This window comes from Biomphalaria glabrata, chromosome 10, assembly GCF_947242115.1.
Source record: "Biomphalaria glabrata chromosome 10, xgBioGlab47.1, whole genome shotgun sequence".
Lineage (NCBI taxonomy): Eukaryota > Metazoa > Mollusca > Gastropoda > Planorbidae > Biomphalaria > Biomphalaria glabrata.
The window spans coordinates 5,923,146-5,937,241 of NC_074720.1; the positions used below are offsets into that span (position 1 = coordinate 5,923,146).

A 14,096-nucleotide genomic window follows, 5' to 3' on the forward strand; every position below is an offset into this window, starting at 1 on the left:
CCCTCTGTCCCCCTCCCCATTAATTGTGGTCTTTCATATAAAGTCAAGTTTTTTAGGGGCCTTAGGATACACCAGTAAATTGTAATTGTTTATTTCTGTATGAAGGTCAAGGTCGATATGGGGACTGGGCCTTTTATAATTTTAATTTCACTGAAGGCTGACTTTGTTCTCCGAAACGAAAGCTAAACGGCAGGTCGGATATAAGCTTAATGTACAGCATGCCAAGTTTGTGCATGTGATCTGTTGTTTGTGTGTGTGTGAGTGTATTTGTGCGTTAAGGCGCCATATCGTTATAGTTTTATCGATGTGGAAGGTATTTCCAAAGTTCTTTTCACTTTTCACCTGACCCAGTGACATGTGACCCTCGGGGAAACCCGGAGAGGGTGGTGTCCGGTGGTGATAATATACGAATCCTATTTTTTTTAAAAAATACGGTACATAGAGTAGTTAGGCCTAGGCAAGCTAGGGTCTAGGCCTAGGCAAGCTAGGGTCTAGGCATAGGCAAGCTAGGGTCTAGGCATAGGCAAGCTAGGATCTAGGCATAGGCAAGCTAGGGTCTAGTTAAATCTTAGCACAATTATTTATTTTCCCAAACAGTACACGAATAAAAAAAAAACAACAACAACCAATTTTTATATCAATGAATCAAAATTAATTAATTTTGTTTGACATAAAGACCGCACAAGCTACAAGAGAGGTTAAGCCTTGTGAAGAGAATTAGGTCGTCGACAAAAAGGTGAAACTAACAACACATGACTATAAGACCATCTATTTATCATATGAGGTTTAGCTGAGCGGCTATTGCGCTAAACTTACCACCTAGGAGGCTTGAGATGTCGGGTTCGAATCCAAAATTGAGAATTTTTTTTTTTTTAATTTCGTTTGAAAAGCAAATACGGAAACATTGTCTCAAATACCACATCCTTTCTCCCCCCCCCCCCCAAAATCCCCCTCAGTGTTTCCCAAACTGTGTTCCGTGGAACCCTAGTGTTCCGCAAGGCCTTAAATGGTAGTTTCACGAACTACTGGAATAATTGACTAGTAGGCCCCCCATGTGAATTAATTTCACTAAACCAATATCTTTATAGAATTAAATGTCAATTCTGATTGGTTTTAACGATATCAGATCCTTCTACACGAGCTATAATGATCTACACCAGGGTTCTCAGCCTGTGTGTAGCGTCCCCTTTCTGGTTCGATTGACGATTTGCCAGGGGTCGCCTAAGCCCTAAGGGACTCGAATATTTTTGTCTATTCTTCTATTGCTGTGTGGTTAGGGGTCGCGATAGATTGGGGGATTGTAAAAGTGGTCGCCGAGCTTAATAGGTTGAGAACCGCTGATCTACACATTTTCATATACATCTGCTCTTTTAGAATATGAATTTTGTTAAATATGACAGCTTTATGTTAGAATTTGAAAAGCAAATTATGGTAGATATTTAGATTAACAATCTTCATTCTATATATGGTTAGCAACCCGCGTTACTTTTGTAACATGTTTATTTATCTATGACTAGGGAATTGTTAATGCATTGTTTTTACCTCCATGCATTAAAAAGAAAAGTCAACATAGAGAAACTTTGACTCAAAAGCTAGCCTAAATTTAATTAAAATAATATAATTCTAAAATTGAAACCATTTTATAATTTAAAATTGCACCGTAGAATACCGTCAGTAAGTTGATAGTTTACAAATCGGCTCGAACGATAAATTAATTGGGAATAAATTGATTATGACATAGGATACATTCCCCTTATGTCCTTTGAACTATTTATAGATTTCTTACGGGTTAAAAGCATCAGACCGAAACCGCCAAGCTGTCAGTGTGGAAGTATAGAAGATACACCTGACTGAACACATGCTGTCATTTCCGCTTCCATACACTACGTCATGGTGACTCAATTCTACAGGACGGAATGCAATAAGATCTAGATATACTACGCGTGAAAGAACCAGACATGGGCGTATTCGCTTTTTTGATTGTGTCGTAATGGGTCGTTCTTTTCTCTTCGGTTATTTAGTACTTTAATTAATGTACTTGTTACCCATCTCCATTCGGTCAGTTGGTCATTTCAGCTCTTATGGTGTTCAGTAAACGAGATGATCCTAGTAATTGAGATGTTATAGAACGATACTAGGTATCACATACAAAGTAGTTCCCCTTTCAGACCTTGCGATCTATAGGGCAAAGGAAGTAAAAGTCATGGTTTCTGTGGCAAACGTACAGTTAACGATGGTGTTATGTGACCAGCACAACGACCAACCTCCTTTACTTTTCATCAACTAATGTCAGGTGTCCATTAGAGCTGGGTGGACAAAGAGGCGCCCTAAAGATCCCGTTATTAAAAATCCCAGTCTTCACCAGGATTCGAACTCGGGACCCCCAAATCTCTCTGTCTCTCTCTCTGACTCTCTCTGTCTCTCGCTCTCTCTGTTTCTCTCATTGTCTCTGTCTCTGTCACTCTCTCTCTCTCTAACTCTCTCTTTTTCTCTCAATCTCTCTGTCTCTCTCTCTCTGACTCTCTCTGTCTCTCTCTCTGTCTCTCTCACTCTCTGTCTCTCTCACTCTCTGTCTCTCTCACTCTCTCTGTCTCTCTCACTCTCTCTGTCTCTCTCTCTCTGTCTCTCTCACTCTCTCAATCTCTCTCTCTCACTATCTCTGTCTCTCTCACTCTCTCTGTCTCTCTCACTCTCTCTGTCTCTCTCACTCTCTCAATCTATTTTTATCCCTCTCTCCTTCTCTCTCTCCTTCTCTAAACTCGTAAATGTAATGCTCGCTGTGACAAAATATGTCACTTGTCACGCTGTACCAGTTCATGGTGATAAGTTGATGACATTAGCATTTCCTATGACATTTTGTGACTCTGCTATCGTGTCGATTCCATGCAATCGTACGTCAAGTGGGATACAATTACCGAGGATTTTTGAATTGGTGAAGAACCAACAGATATCCTCATCATATTGTAGTACATGAACATATGACATACAAGGTCAACCGTTTTATTGTTGTGACCCGATTTTATTGTAACTATTGGCAAAATAGATATTTAGTATTAAATGACACAAAACTCAAAATGTGTGACATCTGGAGTGGAATAAAATATAAGCATTTGCCGCGTTTACAACATGACCAATACTTGATGGATCTGTCTGTGTCTGTGTGTGTGTCTCACTGTTACTCTCTCTCCATCACTATCACTCTATTTATATATATATATATATATAGTTTATATACACACATACACACACATATATATATATATATCACTCTTTCTCTATCATTCTTTCTCTCTATCATTCTCTCTATCTATCACTCTCTCTATCACTCTTTCTCTATATGTCTCAATCACTCCCTCTATCACCATCTCTCTCTCTCTCTCTCTCTCTCTCTCTCTATATATATATATATATATATATATATATATATATATATGTATAATCTCTATCACTCTCTATTACTACCTATATCCCTCTTTCTATATATACCACTCTCTCTATCATTCTCTTTCCATCACTATATGTTTATCTCTCTCTCTCTTTCTTTCTCCTTCATAGTCTCTCTCTCTCTCTGAAGATATATTTACATATTAATAAAGGCAGTTCAAATTTATTTAAATAAAGTTTCAGGGGGGCAAGACCGACACTGATAAGTCTGACTGACAATCATGGTATAAGTAGCGTAAGTAGATCTTATTTAGCCGTAGTTATAAATTTGGGTTATTTTTCATGGGGTGACTACAAATGTCTAATGCTGCATAAAAAAAAACATTTCCGAAAAACGTTATCTCTGGTTAACTCCCTTAAAAATTATAAATAGGTGCAATTAAAAAAGAAAAAGTTTTATCCTTATTAGTTTATTTCACTCACCATTAAATCTTATTTGTGCCATACAATTAAAAATATTTTTTGAAAAAAAAATGAATGAAAAGATTTTGCCCCTGCATACCCAACGTCTATTTCTTACCACCCCCGGACCCCCCCCCCACACACACACATGTACACACATTTATTGGCACCCTTGAAGCACTAATGACTGCATGAGGGGCTTTCCAAGCTGTGCACGCGCGAAAGTTAATTATAGAACACTCCAGCGAGAATGGGACGATGTGTCAACATGACGTGGATTCACGCGCCCCATGTAATCTAACGTGTACACAGAAATAGAAACAGCACACGTGAATGTCTGAAGCCTGTCAGAAGTGCTCAACTACGCCCTTCTTGTTTACCCCAATGAAGTCATGGTCTGGAAATTTTCCCATGTTTCCGTATTTTCCAAATCCAACCCGTGGACAATTCCATGAAATGTAGGTCGTTTGGGAGAAACTGTTCGACGGGGATTTCCCTTTCTAAAAATAGCACACAGCACACTATTGCTATTGATTTGCAAGTGAGAACCGAGGTCAACTTTTTAACTGAATATTCAGTCCCAAGGCTGTGGAAATAGATGATAAATAGGTCATAGGGGCTCTATGGTTAGATATGGTAGAATGATAGAAACTTTTCATTGTTCACGAGAGGTCGGGGATTAAAATCCCGACATTTTTTAGCCTTACCTTACGAGGCTATTACATAGTTGTACACTTTTAACTTTGACTTCACTTGTTTGTCTTCCCGTCTGTCCAGTTTCGTTATGTTTAAACTAAAGTGTTTGTATATCATATCGTATCTTATAAATTACTAGCCATATAATACCCGCGACGCGAGAATATATTCTCTGAGATTGTTTTGGAAACAATTAAGCGAAATAATAATGTTATAAGAAAGTGAATGCGTGAATGTAAAAATAGTATGAATGGAGCTATCAAAAAAGCTAATCGACCTAAATCTATTTTTTAATAAAAACATTTGCTTGTAGGCCTGCATATATTTAGATCCAGATCTAGAGTTTAGATACTATTATAATAGATGTAGACCTACTACTATAATAGTGAATTCAAGGGCAAAAGAAGCTTGTTAATTATAGTATATTTAATATCCCCCATATAGAGCCTCATGTAGCCTATCCAATCATAGTGTGTTTACATCGGGAGAAGTGTTAGAGAGTAGGCGTGCGTGCGTGGTGTCCCGCATGGTTGGGCGACGTAGAGAATTATATATACAGACAGATGGACGCTCGTTTAAAAGAGAAGATCATTAGGCATCGAGTAGACCTGAACACTGACCTGCGACGTCACAACCTGTGGGCAGCTTAGACCAATAACTCGTTCCCACGACACAGGTTGTGACGTCAGACCTATAACGATTGGTGTCGCTTAAACTCTGCTTAGCCATTGGTGTTCAAGGCTTATGCAGGTAACCCGTTCCATGCTCTATTACCATTAGAGAAGAAAGAGAACTTGTACGAATTAGTCCTAGTTTATGAAATAAGAATAAAGAAACTGGTGCATACGAACAACGCCATAGATTACTCGGCAGTGATACGCTGAGTGGTGAATTATGAACAAAACAAATGGTATTTGTATGATCCAGAAATAGCGAGGATGTTGCTTGTTCTATTTCGATGAAGAATATATTCAATGTTTAAAACACAGACACAGACACACAGTGCACTGAGCAGGGGACGTAATAAATATGAAAATGTTTGGGGGACACAGAGAGAGCGAGACAGAGTGACAAGTTTCAGAGAGAGAGAGAGAGAAAGAGAGAGAGAGAGAGTGACAGAGAGAGAGAGAGAGTGACAGAGACAGGGTGACAGAGATAGAGTGACAGAGACAGAGTGACAGAGACAGAGTGACAGAGAGAGTGACAGAGAGAGAGACAGAGATAGAGTGACAGAGAGAGTGACAGAGACAGGGTGACAGAGACAGAGTGACAGAGACAGAGTGACAGAGACAGAGTGACAGAGATAGAGTGACAGAGAGAGTGACAGAGAGAGTGACAGAGATAGAGTGACAGAGAGAGTGACAGAGAGAGTGACACAGAGAGAGACAGAGTGACACACAGAGTGACAGACAGAGGGACAGAGATAGAGTGACAGAGATAGAGTGACAGAGAGAGACAGAGTAACAGAGAGAGAGACAGAGTGACAGAGAGAGTGACAGAGTGAGAGTGACAGAGAGAGAGTGACAGAGAGAGAGAGAGTGACAGAGAGAGACAGAGTGACAGAGACAGGGTGACAGAGATAGAGTGACAGAGATAGAGTGACAGAGACAGAGTGACAGAGACAGAGTGACAGAGATAGAGTGACTGAGAAAGTGACAGAGAGAGTGACAGAGAGAGAGACAGAGATAGAGTGACAGAGAGAGTGACAGAGAGAGTGACAGAGATAGAGTGACAGAGAGAGTGACAGAGAGAGTGACACAGAGAGAGACAGAGTGACAGACAGAGTGACAGAGATAGAGTGACAGAGATAGAGTGACAGAGAGAGAGACAGAGTAACAGAGAGAGAGACAGAGTGACAGAGAGAGTGACTGAGAGAGAGTGACAGAGAGAGAGCTACATTTCATGGAATTGTCCACGGGTTGGATTTGGAAAATACGGAAACATGGGAAAATTTCCAGACCAAGACTTCATTGGGGTAAACAAGAAGGGCGTAGTTGAGACAGAGTGACAGAGACAGAGACAGAGTGACAGAGACAGAGTGACAGAGACAGAGTGACAGAGACAGAGTGACAGAGACAGAGTGACAGAGACAGAGTGACAGAGATAGAGTGACAGAGACAGAGTGACAGAGACAGAGACAGAGTGACAGAGACAGAATGACAGAGACAGAGACAGAGACAGAGTGACAGAGACAGAGTGACAGAGACAGAGTGACAGAGATAGAGTGACAGAGAAAATCACAGAGACAGAGTGACAGTGACAGAGTCACAGAGTTACGTTAACAGAGTGATAGAGAAAGACATAAAGAGAGTGAAACAGAGAGAAATTCCGATTGACATAGAGATTTGGAGAGAAAAAGTAACAAATGAGAGATGGATATAGAGATGGATACAAACTTAGAGAGAGACACATCCATAAAGCTTTAGTCAGGTCACTAACGTAGTAAGAGCTTGTACCTTATTCTAGTTGTCATACAATTTTAAGTTTCGTTTCATTTCAATCTGAATTTTAAATGTGCAGATTTTGCATTTTTTTTTTAACCATCAAATTTAAATGGGTCATTGCTTAGAGGCCAAAACCGCTTGGATAACCAGGGCGTCGGGAGTTCAAACATATATTTTTTTTTACTAAGACTTAAAATGCGAAGATTAGCCGAATTACTAAATCTATTTTTAGCTCTGTCATAAGTGAATGACGTAAATTGGGACTTCCCCCAAAGCGCGAGGTTGCTCGTTTTCTTTCCAAACTGCTATGCACACACCCACACCCACACGCTGCAGTATGTGTGTGTCGCCTTGCGACCTTGATGTCTGCTTCGGTTTCTCTGACATAACTTAAGGGGTAGGATTAGTGGCGGCATGGCAATTGAGACTGACCGTGACCTCCGTGTCGAAGGTGCCGGACTGACACAGCGGGGGTGAGAACGAAGAGGGGAGTGGGGGGGTCGTCTGGGAGCAAGCAATGAAGTGCGAGTATGTAGGACCTGGCCATATACGTCTGGCGCGAATAAAGTAAACGTGTCCCTAACTGCTCCATATCAGGGTAAAAAGGGTAAAAAGGGTCGCCGAGCTTAAAAGGTTGAGAACCTCTGGCCTAACGTCTATGAGATCTATGGAAGTACACGAATTTTGAGAATAGTAATACCCTTGCGCAGTAAGCACGATGACAAGCCTTCTAAACGGTGTCGGTGCATCCATGGTGCGAATAGGTTTTATGAGCCCGGGCCCACGAGCCGCTGGCCTAACGTCTATGAGATCTATGGAAGTACACGAATTTTGAGAATAGTAATACCCTTGCGCAGTAAGCACGATGACAAGCCTTCTAAACGGTGTCGGTGCATCCATGGTGCGAATAGGTTTTATGAGCCCGGGCCCACGAGCCGCTGGCGTTGCAACAATGATACGAAGAAGTTCATTGCGCATGGGCCCATGACTCACGACCGAATGGGGGCCCACATGAAAGCTTTGGAATGATATCGAAGTGAACAAAAATATTGGCACTTTTGTAAAAACTGTTTCATAAGCTCCATTAAAACGTCCTAAAAGCGTTACTCGAAACTGTAACTTCAAAACATTTAACCCTTGTTATCAGCCAGATATACTAGCGGTTTCGATATTGATTTCGTCAGGTTTATCGAAATAGTAAAGAAAGTTGTTATCTTGCGATCTATGGGGGCAGATGATGCAAATGTTAACTGTTTCTATGGCTTTATAGTTAATGAGGATGTCGTGTGGCCAGTACAACGATAAAACCACTTTACCTATCCCCAACTAATGTCAGGTACACATTAGAGCTAGGTGGACTCAGAGGCGTCATACAAAAAAAAAATTCTAGTCTTCATCACGATTCGAACTCAGAACCTCTCAGTTTGAATGCAAGGCGCATTACCACTGCGCCTCCCTTATTGTAATGGTGACTAATTGTTTGCATTGGAGGCAATTGTTCCAGATCGTCCAATTCTTTTTTTTTTTTCTGGGGGGAGGGCACCAAGACATTCTTCAACCCCGGGCCCACAGGTACGTAACTTCGCCAGTCATTTCCTTACTGTTATAACAGATAACTTCGTTCATTGTGGTAGCTACTATTATAGTCATACCTACTGCAGAAAGCCGCTTTTTTTTTAAGCCAACTTTTCACAATTGTTGTGTTTTGTTGCCAGGCTGCTGTTGAGTTCATTATCCACAAATCTTTCTTCTGTTTCACTTGGAAACCGCGCATTAAACACGCACTGCAGCTAGGAAACAGGAGTAGGTTACTGCATTTTTACTCGTGACTTGTTTTGTTTTTTTATCTCCCCTTTTTTATACTCCCCTTGCTCTCTACTTAGGGTTGTAAAAAAAAAAAAGTTTTATATCGTCCTATACAAATAGTCGACAAAACATTGGTAAAATAGTTCGTCTGCTCGCGCTTTTTGCTGCCGGGAAAACTGGCAAACATTTATTTGTTGATTGCCATACAAAGAAAGATTGACACCATATCCGACATTTCCATATACATATTCTCTGATAACTGCGTTTTATTAATCTACTTTAAATGTATTATTATTTTCTCATTCTGATTTAATCTACTTCTACCATGGAAATTACATTGCCAATTTCCTTCGGAAATATTTTCACGTTTGTGTGACAGGCGGCTGGGGCCAAAGGTTAACAGACTGGTGTTCGGCCTCGCGTCGGAACTGCTCGGAATTCGCGTGTTGTCGGTCAAGGTCGAAGCGTTGGACTTAATTGCCTCTGTCTGTTACGACTTCATCTCGCGCTGTGCGTAATGTTGATGGAAGAAATCGATTCCGTGGCGATTGTTTTGGATAGGATTTACATTCACATTTTCTTGCAGTGATTAGTAAGCCATTTCTTTATAACCTATATTTAGTTATATATAAAAGCTGTGGTGAAACCAATGAAAAAAAATGTGTGAGTCTGTGTGTCACAGTGTGTGAGGTGCACGTGAGTATTGGGGCCCTAAAGTAAAAATTATTCATACAGGCTACTATTTAGATGATAAGATATAGAGTTACAGATGAATAAGGCGTTCTCTCGTATAGCTAGTTTTTTAAAAATGGGGGGGGGGGGAGATATATTTTCCAAGATGATGTCATCAATTTATAGTAATGAGAAGAGACTTTAAGAACTATTTTCCAGTGAGCACTTATGTGTTGACTTCAGGTAGGTGGACTGGTGAGTGTAGGAATAATATACGTTACGCAATTGAACCAAAGACGCTCCAGAAATGAAGAGAGAGAGAGAGAGAGAGAGAAAGCATTAAAATCCTTTTTTTTTTTAAAAAAAAGAAATGACACCTGAAAAGCCTTTTTAAAACGATCACCAGACTCGATACATTTTTGAGAGAGACAGACAGACAGACAGACAGACACGACTATATATAAATACTATTCTTTTCAATATCAAGGTAGAGAACGAGTGTGTGTGCTACTGTTTTTCTCAAGCCAGTTACCTGCCCCTGACACCTGTCTGGGTTTACCTCCATTCAAACACAGCGGATAAAACTGTTTAAATATGCACTAGACTTTTGTTTACTAATCTTTAGTGCTAGCAAATGTAATAATAAAGTGCGTGCCGTTACACAACCACACACACGTACACACACAGACACACAATCGCCAAGCTGTATTATAGAAGTCAAACAAACTCACTCTTTGAGGAACATGTTATGGAGCCAGACCTTTTCCTATCACAGATAAAAATCTTTTAAGAGTTCAAGTATTATGCAGCGTATAAGTCCTCCTTCTTCCCGTGGAACAATTAGAGCATGGAAAGGGTTGCCTGAATCAGCCATCTATCTTGAACGGAGCGTATATTTTAGGGTATTGTGGCATACAGGCGTTATATTATTTAAAAGTTTATTAAATTAATGTTGTGGAATATATTGCGCATCGTCTTCTAAGATCTAAAGTCCTGTCACTGGAATAGTATACAGTTTAGTAAAGCTATACATTCGCTTGACCAGGGTTCTGTCTCGGAGTGAAAAGGGGGGGGAGTGGTATTGGGCGGGGTCAAATATTCCATTGTTCCAACTTTCATTAGTTATTAAACTCATCAAGTTCTATAAAGGAAGTATTTTTTTTATGTTTTTCTTGTTTTGACAACGCTTAAATATCAACTCTGTCTGTCTGTCCGTCTGTCTGTCTGTCTGTGTATTTCTCTGTCTGTTTTGTATGGCAGGCCTGGTAAAAAGTTTGTATTCGTTATTTCTCCCTCACACATTCTCGCATCAAGTTGAGACTTTGCACAATTCTACATCGGCATAGATAGACAAGACATGAATCAATTGAAAAAAAAATACAACAGTTATTCACCTGTAATTAATAATTTTGCTTGTCACCAACTATAGAAATTTATCCTTAAGTCTTCACAAATACGGCTAAATATGCAGGGTTTCATACCCTTAGATAATTCAACACTTTATTTCTCTTTCACCCATTCTGGTTGAAATTTTAAACAGTTTACCGTACCAAACAAAACATGAAGCAATAAACAAAATTGCTAGTTAGTCAATTAATTATTGGTAATTAAGTATTTTATTTGATATCGAATAAGGGAAATTGTCGTGACACGGTTACTGTGTGTGGTCAACCGTGACACACCGTCAAGTGTTGGGTATCGAGAGTTAGGGGACTTGGGGGGGGGGGGGAAGTGACCAGTGTGTAAACAAGAAGAGAGGAAGTCAGCGAGTGAGGTTGGGTGTCTGTATATAACGTTGCCGTGTATATATGTTTTGTTAAAATGTTCCACAATGAAAAGACACTTTAAACGTAAAAGGAAAGTGTTTCTTCACATATATAAAAGTAAATATAGTTTCCCTTTAAGACCTTGTGATCTATGGGGCAGATGATGTGAAGGTCATCTCGGAAATAACTTCTACATTATTGAGAGACATAGTTGTAAGTGCGGAGTTATTAGATAAGCTTTGTTATTTAAAAAAGAATTGTATATATTTTGCTTGTTTTTTTGTGCTTTTTTTTTTTTTACATACTTTGAAAAATTATACCGTTCTAACTAGAATTTCCCCATTGTTTTTTTCAACGATACATACATAAAATGTCAACATTCTAGGAAAATCCTTAGGGCCGTTTTTGAGAAACATGTCTATCCACTCAGGTTTTGTCCAACCATTCTGAATGTGCAATTTGTAAAAAAAATATTGCTAATTAGAATCTGGTAAAGCAGTGTTTCCCAAACTTTTTCCTTTAACGGAATAATTCGCACATTCTGAGCATTTAGCTGAAGACTTTACTTATTGTTTAAGAGGGGGTTAATTGACTGGTGGCTTAAGAGTTTCCTATTCCAGTAGTTTGGGAAACACCTATTCAGGCCTGGTGCAACACGAGGGTTCTTGGGAACACAATTTTGGAAACACTGTGATACAGAAATCGATTTTAAAAACTTCTTTTTTATTAACAATATTATGTTCTTTATGCTGTGTGTCCGTCGCTTCGCGGAAGACACAAAGGCACATTCCTCGTTCCATATGCTAGGACAAATTGGTACAAATGCTCCTTCTTCGCTAGTGCTATTAGAGCATGGAATGAGTTGTCCGAACCAGCCTGGAAAACCAATGACTTGGCAGATTTTAAGTCAATGGTTAACATGGATGACTAGATGCATGACGCGTAGGACGTAATTAGCTTCTTTTTTTTGAAGTAACCAGCTAGAAAGCTCTCTCCGCTGCATGAGCTATACGGGAACTAAGCGTGACGTACACACACAATATTCCTGTAAACAAAACGCGCCTAATACAAACTACTTCCTAAACATAAAAACACAACTATTTAACACGAAAACTTCACGCGCAGACGACAGTCAGTATTATATAAGATAAGAGAGATAAGGTTCCGATGAGCACAGTTTGGGAAACACTGTGGTAGAGAAATCGAGTTTTAAAAACTTCGTTTTTATTGTTAATACTTCATTCATTATGCTGTGAGACAATCGCTCCGCGGAGCGTTCCGAGAAGTTGGCAGTCCTACTGAAAGTATCGGGAACCCCCCTATGCTTATTAGCAAACTCTCTCCTTCTGTTTTAGAACGAGCCTTAATAGAAACACTGTTGAGTATGTCACGTAGGATATCAGTAGAGGGTGGGATCTCGTGCCCTCTAAGCAGATCCAAGCGAAGCAGCCTCCGATCAGAATCGAAACCAGGACATTCTATGAAAAGCACTGCATTCGTTTTGTTCCCGCCATCCCATCTTCGTGTGTGTATGTGTGTGGTGTGTGTATGTGGTGTGTGTGTGTGTCTAGTGTCTGTGTATGTGTGTGACGTGTGTGTGTGTGGGATGCCGTTGCATGAGTAGTTTTATTCCTGGATTATGACTTCGGTCAGTCAATAAATATTTTGTCTAGCTTTAACATCTCAGAACTTAACAAGGATTTGCACTTTGATATCTTGACTCGTCAATCAAGCGCTGTACTACTTGGCCACCGCGCACTGTTTATGTTTGGAAAGAACATTTTTATTGCTTTTTTTTGGGGGGGTGGGGGGGGGGGGAAGGAGCTTGAAAAAAAGAAAGGGGGGGAGGTAAGAGCAATAAATCGCTGAAAAAAAAAAGATTTTTCTTTGCTGTTTTCCCGATTATGTTATAAGGAAATTACGCAGGTTTTAAAATGCTTTTTTTTTTTAAGTTTCCTATCTTTATGCTATTTAGTCACTCTAGGAAAATACAACGGCGCTCTTTGGAATTTCAAAATACGAGCTAGGAGAAGATGGCCAGATTCTAGAGCCAATAGCTAAAATGTAGCGATTTAAGGTTTGACAGAGACGAGCTCGATTTGACCATACTGGTGTTTCAGATCTGCTAAAAGTTTAAAATATGCCTGTGCACATTTTCAAATCTTTATTTTGCAAACCGTGACATCAGCCCGCAACGATAAATACTTAATCTAAAACCAGGAACATATCAGCCCGCAAATTTCAAGATTTTAGCACGCCGCCTTGAGCATCTCAAGCTGTAACTATATAGCCTTAAGACGGTAGTCTCTACAAGCAGTAATACACATGAAAATGTCTTTAGCTATACGATGGCCTACCCGACCGTTAAGATAAACTCCCTTAGATTGAATACGTCATGTTTTATTTTCCCACGTCTTCTGCGCATGTCACAAAATGGTTTAATAAAGATTTGTTGATATATAAATCTTCTAGATTGTTTACGCTTTCAAAGGGCATTAACCTTTACTGTTAATATTTAAAATTTTAAACTATACAATGCTAATGGGAGATTCGCAAATGTCCTTGCTGTATATTCAAGATTCATTACAGTTGTCTTAGGGTTGTGTTTTAATTAAATTTTGCATAAGTAGCAGAATACATAAGACACAACTATGAAAGAACATTAAGCCTAAGAGGAAAAAAAAGTGTGTGTGTGTGTGTGGGGGGGGGCTACCAGGGGCGGGCCGGGTGTCAAAATCGGCCCGGGCATTTCTATACAATCAGACCCACAAATTGTATATCATTCAATTCTTGATCTACCTGTCCTCAAAATCATTATGTTAAGTTCGATAATGTATAAAACAACTGTACACATGCAAACAGTAAC

At 39.7% G+C, this 14,096-nt stretch overlaps 1 protein-coding gene across 1 annotated transcript in view; it reads left to right on the top strand.

Moving 5' to 3' along the window:
• The first annotated feature begins 9,157 nt into the window (after positions 1 to 9,157).
• The window catches only part of LOC106054514 (DNA damage-regulated autophagy modulator protein 1-like), a 95,731-nt gene continuing 90,792 nt past the window's right edge, over positions 9,158 to 14,096 (top strand). The window contains exon 1 of the mRNA XM_056044420.1: positions 9,158 to 9,384. The gene's annotated coding sequence lies outside the window, so the exon portion shown is untranslated. The remainder of the gene's footprint in view (positions 9,385 to 14,096) is intronic.